The sequence below is a fragment of the Bicyclus anynana genome, chromosome 16, assembly GCF_947172395.1.
Source record: "Bicyclus anynana chromosome 16, ilBicAnyn1.1, whole genome shotgun sequence".
NCBI lineage: Eukaryota > Metazoa > Arthropoda > Insecta > Lepidoptera > Nymphalidae > Bicyclus > Bicyclus anynana.
The window spans coordinates 3,799,706-3,808,780 of NC_069098.1; positions in this window are offsets into that span (position 1 = coordinate 3,799,706).

Below are 9,075 nucleotides of genomic sequence, written 5' to 3' on the forward strand. Positions count from 1 at the left end.
TGATGTCGTAAAAAGCGTAGAGTCATTAATAAAAATATGGACAGAACCGCTGACCTAACCTTGGTCATCGGCTCTGCCAATTACAATAGGTATGCTACGCTTAACCTCACTAATCGCTTACACAATACTACTCTTAATTTTACTATTTTACCCTGGTAGTTGTGGTAGAGGAAGTACATCGAGCAAGTCCCAGGACTTGTGACCATTGGGTGTGGTTTAAAGGCGCCTTTTAATACTAGTAAACACTCACCAACCCTGCCCGACGTGCTCTCCATGCCCACAGTAAACAATTTAAGATCAATAATTACTTCATCACGAAACATTATCGAACAAAATCACTAACGCGACAAGCAGCATGACGCCTCAAGCTGCTCAACAAAGAATTGAACCAATTAATAGCCCAAGTCACTAATTACTTTCCTTTTCTTAATAACACTACTTAACACTTCACTATTTCACTATACTTAACAAGTAGATTGTAGAAGACGATTATTCCATCTTAAAAACGCGATTAGAACTGAATTACTAAATCAGCAGACTACGGAGACAGACGGAGGCAGGATGCCTCACTAGAGTGAATACACAGTGACGGTACACGCGTACGCGCCATTTGGGACGCGATGCCATTGGATGAGAGTTACGTGATCATTTCCTATTGGTCGATCGCCGCCACGTACGTTATGGTGGTAACGTTTTACAATCTTAATTACTTCTAGAGTAAATAATCAAAACCTAATTACATGAAAACTTGATTCTAAATTTATTAAATTAATTAACGTAGATTTTGCTGAGCATTACGACAGCAAAATCTCAACACAGAACCTAAAGAGTTTCTTTTCTACTGCTGTCACCTGTCATCATTACTTGAGAGACTAATTATTAATTAAATCAAAACGGAATAGTATTTTGACTGCAAAATGATCAGACCACTAGATAACAAGTCGATTCGAAATAACCACAGAGCAAACATGACAACTATTAGGTCTGAGGCCATAGAGCCCTCAGTGAGCCAAGCTTCCCCGGCGACATATATATAGTAGTATAGAGTATAGATGAGGCTTTGGGCTATTTTGTAATTGGAATCCCAGCTGGGGAAAATGAGAATTCTTACATACCTGATTAAATGAACATCACACACGATTGAGAAGATTTGACAAATACACAGGTCAAGTTAAAATCTCTCTTTGAATAGAACTAATATAGCTTCAACTATAACATATAGTAAAATAAAGTTGATTGCTATCAGACTGATAGTGACATATCACCATTTCAAATCAGAGGTCGTAAACCTTTCGATATTAGGGCGATAAACACAAACAACATTAATTCAATACCCCTGACACGTTATATTATTGTCACGGAAGCCCCGCATTAAGCCAATTTTCCTAAGTGTCCTGTCATGTAAGACGGTAAAAAATAATCAGCATACTTTTATGATGAATGTCCTTCGTAATGTTGGTAATGAGAGAGATTACGAAGTTATGCGACGCGCTGGGAACGTCATCTAATAGATGCCTGCTGTCCTATTCACTATTTTGGTCTTTATTAAGAACCTATTGTTAGGTTCTGTTAAAGATGGCCACAAATCCCACAGTCGATACTCCGTAAATTTGGAAGTAGATAAATTAATTAAGCTAATCTCTTTCAACTATTTAAATGTGATTAATTATTTGTTAGATTTTTAGACGTAAGTTTACTGTAATCAGCCAATAGCGTCGACGCAGAGACACATTGACCAATCAGAGCAAAGAGAATGACGTAGTCGGTCGACGAGTTGGAGGGAGAGGATATATGGTACAGAGAGGACAAAAGAGAGATCGGTGTGAGGTATAAGTCAATAATTATATGTAAAAGGGCAAAAATACCCATGTATTATCATTGATTATTCTTATGTATTATAAATATTATATGCGATAATTCTGGTGAAAAAGGCAGTTGTGTTTTTATTTCCGCTGACTCGGCTTATACTATTAAAATGAACATCAAATCAATTGACTAAATGTCATCTACATACCTACTGTATGATGTCCACCAGTAAGCACCGGATGACATTACTAACAGAATACCTACCTATATATTGTTGCGAAATATTATAGAAGATGTGAAATTTGCATAAAAGCGAAACTCATCGCGAAATATCGAAAATTTACAAAGACAAAGGTTAAACTTGGCAGGGACGTAGTTTATAGTTCGTAGCTACGTCATCTAGGAATGGATTTTGCGACAGAGCCGGAATAAGGAGGTCTAGGTGAATGAAGTCGCTGGTGGCCGTTAGTAATTAAAATATACTTAAAAGAAGGGATTAAAGAGATTTGCGATCAGTTTTCATGAAAGTCATTTATCAATTTTTATATTATTGGTGTCATCGACTAATTGATTTAAAAGAGAATGAAAATTGTATACTATTTATTTATTTAGGGGACGAAGTCAGAGGTGTCTGCTAGTCACACTAATATTGTAAAAGTGAAACTTAGTATGTGTGTGTGTGTTTGTATGTGTAAGTGTGTATGTTTGTTCCTCCTTTACGCTGCGGCTACTGAAGCAATTTGACTGAAATTTGGAATAGAAATAGATTTTACTCTGGATTAAAACATAGGCTACTTTAATCCCAGAAAAAATCATGGTTCCCGCAGGATTTATAATAACTGAAATCCACGCGGACGAAGTCGCGACCGTCCGCTAATATGTGATATAACGCATTTGCCTTATATAAAAGGTTTTTCTTAATACATTGAATCAAATATTCATCCCCTTGGAACCGTTGGCTCTCCGTGGAGAATAGCTAAATAAATTAATTATTCATTTACCACTCAACTTCCCAACTCCGGACTGAAACTAATAATTTCTTGGAAAGAAGGAAAAGCCAATATATACAATACTAGCTGACACCGCGCGGTTTCACCCGCGTGGTTCCCGTTCCCGTAGAAATACGGGGATAATATATAGCATATTCCCTTCCTCAATAAATGGGCTATCTAACACAGAAATAATTTTTTAAATCGGACCAGTAGTTCCTGAGATTAGCGCGTTCAATCAAACAAACAAACTCTTCAGCTTTATAATATTAGTATAGATTAGCCCGAGCCAGGTAAACCACCCATTTCACGGTCATTTGATGACCAAGCTAATGGTTAGTCCAACGAAGCAATAGAATTCACTCCATTTTATGCCAATATGGGGCAATGAACAATTTTAAGAGTATTTAAGAGCGAGAATGCCAAAAATACCTTTCAAACATTAATTATTGTACTTTTTGAAACAGTGTAACCGACTGTGGTAGATTTTTAAATTTTAGAAGTATACTGACGGGAATCGAACCCGAAATTATGGTAATCGTGGGCAGCGATTCCATACAACTGCACAGTCACAGCCAAAGAGGAACAGCTCCATTATCTCTAACCAGTTCCACGGTACATAGAAGAGCCGTTGTGTTTTGACATTTCTGGCGCAGTTGGTAGTGCTATGGATCTCAACTGATACTAACTGGGTTCGATTCCCAGGTCAGCTTTGAATTTTATATTTTCTAAATTAGCTCAGGTCTTCTCTGGTGTTGCGGTCGCATAAGCAACCATTCCCGCGGCCCATTCATTAAGTGACGAGTTTTAACACCGTGGGGTTTTAGTCGGTTGAAGTCCGACATAACCTTCTCGCCTTCTCTCGGCGAGAAGGTATCCATGAGGATTTCCACACGTTAAAAAAAGTGTGGTGGCAGGTTTCGGCCGTGGCTAGTTATTAACCTACCGACAAAGACGACGTACATCCGATTAGTTACATTAGCATTTTGGTATACGATGCCTTAAAGACCGTTTAGAACAAACTTGTGCCTCTCCCAAATAAGACCGCTTCCATCTTAGTTTGCACGGGATCACTGGGATCAGGTAACAACATCGCAGTCAAGGGTTATGATAATAGAAAAAAAGAAAAAAAAAGTGTGTGTCAGCTCGAACGAATGGAGTTTACTCTTTCAGATACCGACAAAGACGTACCGCCAAGCGATTCCGGTACGAAGTCGCGTAGAAACCGAAAGGATCTGGATTTTCATCCTCCTCCTAACAGGTTAGCCCGCTTCCATCTTAGATTGCATCATCACTTACCATCAGGTGCGATTGTAATCAAGGGCTAACTTGTAAAGAATAAAAAAAAATTAACTGTCTAAATATATGTATGTTACCCCGCAGCATACACTACGTACGTCTTAATGCTACGCCTGAAAAGTGAAAGGTGCGCAAGCGAGGAGCAGCAGGCCGTGGCGTGCGCGCCCGAACGCATGTCCACGCTGGCGGCAGCGGTGAAAGGTGCGCAGAATAGGTTCAGCACAAAAAACGTAACGCTGTCATTCGTTCATCGAATTTTACTGCTCATATTTTTTTCATACCGGGGGCTATATATGAAAAATCGATTTTGAAGGAATAAACTCCAAAAATAGTGCCGCTGTGTAAATAAAAGAAAATAAAGTATTGCGTTATGGCCGCTCCAATATATCACGCGTACAATATAACACGTGACTCCAAAGAAACTTTTAATATTCAGCCGTTGCCTCGATGTTGGCCTTTTACATTTTCCTTTGATGTGTATCATGTATTGTATTGGTGGTATACGTGAATTATTTGTATCAAGTAAGTAAAAATGTGGAGAAGTAGAATTTGGACTTGACATTGTAGCAATGGCGGATTCAGATGTTTCGTCGTTTGGAAGGACTTGACCCTATTGGTGCTGAGGATAAGTAAGAGTATGTAGTAAGATAGCTCATTTTTAACCCCCTACGCAAAAAGAGGGGTGTTATAAGTACGCCTGTCCGTCTGTCTGTGGCACCATTCTCCTGAACGGATAAAGCGATTTCAATTTAGTTGTTTTTATATTAAAGGTGACTTATAGGCAAGTGTTTTTAGACATGTTTGACGAAAATCGTTTGAGCAGTTTAAAAGTTGTGCGATGTGAAAGTGGCGAAGAATAAATGTCTGCAAATATACTCGGTTATTGATGACTTGATCGAGATTGTAAATAATAATTTCATGACCTTCGGGGGTTTCGCGAAATTTTCAATTTTATTGGTAAATAATAATTGAGGACAATCATGATACATTTATCAAGTTTACTTGTCAGTGTAAACTAAATTTATTTTGAAGTGCCCATAGAAACCGCTGGGTTTTACACATTTCCCGGGCCCACTCTATCGGGTTTACTGTATACGTGTGGATAGAACGAGCAACACAATCAATCTTAACACTTCAACTTTCATTCGACGTTTTCTTCCAGTATAAAGCGCAAAGCACGTACTCTATTCGCCAACTTCCGAGAATACGGAAAGTATTTTTCTACTTCAAGTACTTAAATTAGCGGCGATTGTAAAGACCGTAGCTCATTGCACCCACTCGGCGCCTGATACGCACCGCCTCGCTAGTACGCTAAATATGTCAAAATTTCTTTATTTATTTGACTATTTTGTAGAGTCTCCAACAGTTCAAAAGGCATGTCCTTCTATAAAGAGGCCGAAATTCTATAAAACACCCTGCTTCGATATCATCATCCTTTGGCAATATTTATTATGTCATTACTTATGAATAATATTATACGTCTTGTTTGAGATGAAGGCCATTCCAATTGACTGTAAGCAATGATTAATTCATCAATTGTTTATTGCTTGGAATAATAATTTTGTATAAACTTATGCATTGGCAGGTGCATACATATCTTGAGAATGTTTTGTTTATAAGATTTTGCCCAACCTTATACTAAACTCTGAAGCGCCTCGCCCGCGGGCTGACTACGCGATGAAGTCGAGTGAATACTCGGTGACCATTTGTTTGCTTTGCCTTGACTTGTCCACGCACGTTTCCAGAATGGATTTCGCGCTGTCCGCGAGTGTATAACGCACAAGGACGTTGTATTGTAGGTACTCATGCACCACATGTGATAAAGAATGAAGGACACCGGGCGACTTGGTGGTGCTGATCAGGATGGGTCCAATGAGCTATGACCTTAAATGAACTTACGAGAGTTGTGAGCTGGATTTATATCTAAAGTTTCTGCGAACCCTGTATGCCATTAGAGCTTTATTACTTTGCTATAAAAACAATATTGTTTTAGTGTACCTTATTGAAGTGTTCGATAACTAATGCATTTGTGTTGCCACTTCACCACGTAATTCCTTAAGCCCGCAATATTGCTTCTTAAATTGCAATCTTAATGATCATAAGAAAGTAACGCACGCGACATTATCCGATTGAAACTTGTTTTCTTTCTTAAAAGTTAACGCAATAAGTAAGATACCCATGCACTATAACCTACCCGATGGTAGGTGGAAGATCTATAACCTTGAAAAAATTCATGCATGCAGCCTATCCTGCTTTCATCAACCTACGGCATGAAGTTTCATGTGCCAATCATTTCATATATCAAATAACAGACCAGAATAGACACAGCAATGCTTATTGGGGACAGAAATAAGAATGGCGGTATTTCTTCCCCAATTAATGAGCTCTGTCATAAAGATACCACATATATTCTAGTAGTAAATTATACAGTTTGGTGCGTCAGTGAGTATTAAAACTAAATGAGTGTCAGCAAAACAATACATGTTTATAAATTATAATCTCTCAGAGTGGTTGCTAAGTGAAGTTTTAATATCCCACCCTCCCATTTTTAATTACAATGTTTTTTATTTATATTATAAATTGAGAATACAATGGTAGCCTAAGCTAAGTTATTCTAATCACTATACAAATCATGTCCGTGGAATGGTAGCACGAATACTTACTGACTGCATTCTTACGTTGGACAGCCAGGCTGATCCTTTCCGCAAAAAGTTAGTCGACTGTTCTATCATCAGTCAAGGCAACTGACCGCGGTGAAATAGTTCGGAGAATTTTTATGGGACTACGACTGAGTTAGTAAAGTACTGTAGTTTGCCTAACAATAATATTGTTATCGCCGCGTTGGCCGCTTTTAAATTTACATGTTTTTAATAAGTAGTGTAGGAAATAGTAGTCTGTGACGGATATGACGTCGCTTTATCTCGTGTTGGCTTCAGTGTGCTCGTGGCGTTCGAGCCGTCCACATCTCTTGTTGTGTATTTTTTTTATGGGTTACTTGGGATAGGCGGGGAGAGTAACTTGAGTGGAAAAGGGGAGTGTTAGATATCTGTCAAATGATCCTTAAACCCTACACACATCGTTCACAAGTGCGTGACTCCACTCATGGTCATTCTCTGCCATTCTAGAGTCTTATTTTGGTTACAGTTTGATTTGTTAATTAAGTTGTTCTGACAAGTGTTGTGAATCATAACCTTTGTTCGACATTAGTTTTCTTATATTTGTAATCATTTTGTATCCTATAATAATAAATTATCGTTGACATCCAAAGCAAAAAAAACTAATATAGAATACTTATACTAACAAATCACATAGCACTGAATTAAAAAAACAAAGATTTGGCTTCGTTATGATTTTATTATAACGTATAGATTTGAAAGATGGCCCTGGCACCAAGTGACATGAATGATGAAATTACGGTGAACTCAGAAACGCGTAATGAAATACCTGGGGTAAGGAATGTCAAAGGAGACCCACCGCGCCGCGACAAAGGTGATTAAAGGATAAGAGAGAATAAAATATGTTTCCCGGCAAATCTGCGAATATCAGACGAATTCGTAATTTTATGTGTAAATTACGGAACGTGACTGCCGCTTGGGTGCGGAGGTGGAAACGTATTAGATACCTATTTGATATTCATCATATACCAGACTAGACAACGCCCTGCGGATTCACTCGCGTTATATATACGGCGACAAATATAGCCTATGACAGTCACAAATAATAGTTAACATTATTAAAAGGTCGTCGGTTTATGTTGAACTGTGTACGTGGCGGCACCTGAACTGGGTCCTAACTGAAAATCAGTGCTGCATACTTTTTTTGGATAGGAAGTATGTAGCAAAAGCTTTTTCTAGGTTATGCCACATATTGCAGGGCGTTCTTCTTTTTTTGCTCTAGCTAAAAGCTATATATTTAAAATTTATTATTGTAATGTGTGGCACTGCCTACAAATAAAGATATTTCTTTCTTTTCTTTTCTTTAAATAACGTGGCTTTCTAGTAGTAAAATAATTTAATCTCTTTATAATATTAGTATAGATAAAACGAATACTTTGCTACTTGAGTTTTGCTATTTCTGCTACTTTAGTTTTGGTCTTGCCTTGCTCAGGTGGTTGAAGCATCGGATGCTGCATCGGTGCTTCGGCATTGTGGTTTGTGGATTAAAAAAAAAATCGGTTGTCTGTAAATCGGTTTACTAACGATAGTTGAACGTGACAACGACATAAGAAAATACTGATGGAATGGTCGTATTTTTCAAAAGAAAATGTTCATTTTTTTAAAATACTGTTTAATAATCTTCATGGAATAGAATATACTTTATTTCTTGTAAAAAAATTTGGTAACCCTAGAGCGAGGGAACGACGCATGACGTCATTATTTTCCCCATTGAATTATAAGACGTCAATGAACGTTTAGTTTCTTTCTTTCGAACACAACAAAATATCTGAAACTATTTTATGATGTTTATTATACGTTTTTCTTCTATCAATGTCTTTACCCTGTATTCTTAAGAAGCTGAGGCCCTATTGTTTATTTATTTAAAGTTCTTCATTGCATAGCTTTGCAATGAGAAATCAGCGGCAACACCGGGGGTTTGGGCGAGCACATAAGCATCGCTTGATGGGGCTTGAAGGCAGAAGCAGATGTGGCGAAACGACTCACTAAGGGCGTCTCCTCTGACAACTAGACCTTGGCTTAGAGGGCCGTTCTAATGCATTTTTTTTGTTCTATGATAGTATATTCAAAACAACACATAAAAAAGCGATTTCTTCCAGATAAACTTTGGTGAGGAGAAATGCAACATAAACGGCGACATTAATTTATGTTTTTTTTATTTTGTTTTTCATTTATAAACAGCAATTTCGGTTTGGCATAAAAAATACGCCTTTCTCTGAACTTTAGTCTGCGTTGAATATACTATCGATTATTCGCACGTTTCTCAATTCTCTACTAGACTATCCTGTCAGCGTAAAATATCTAAA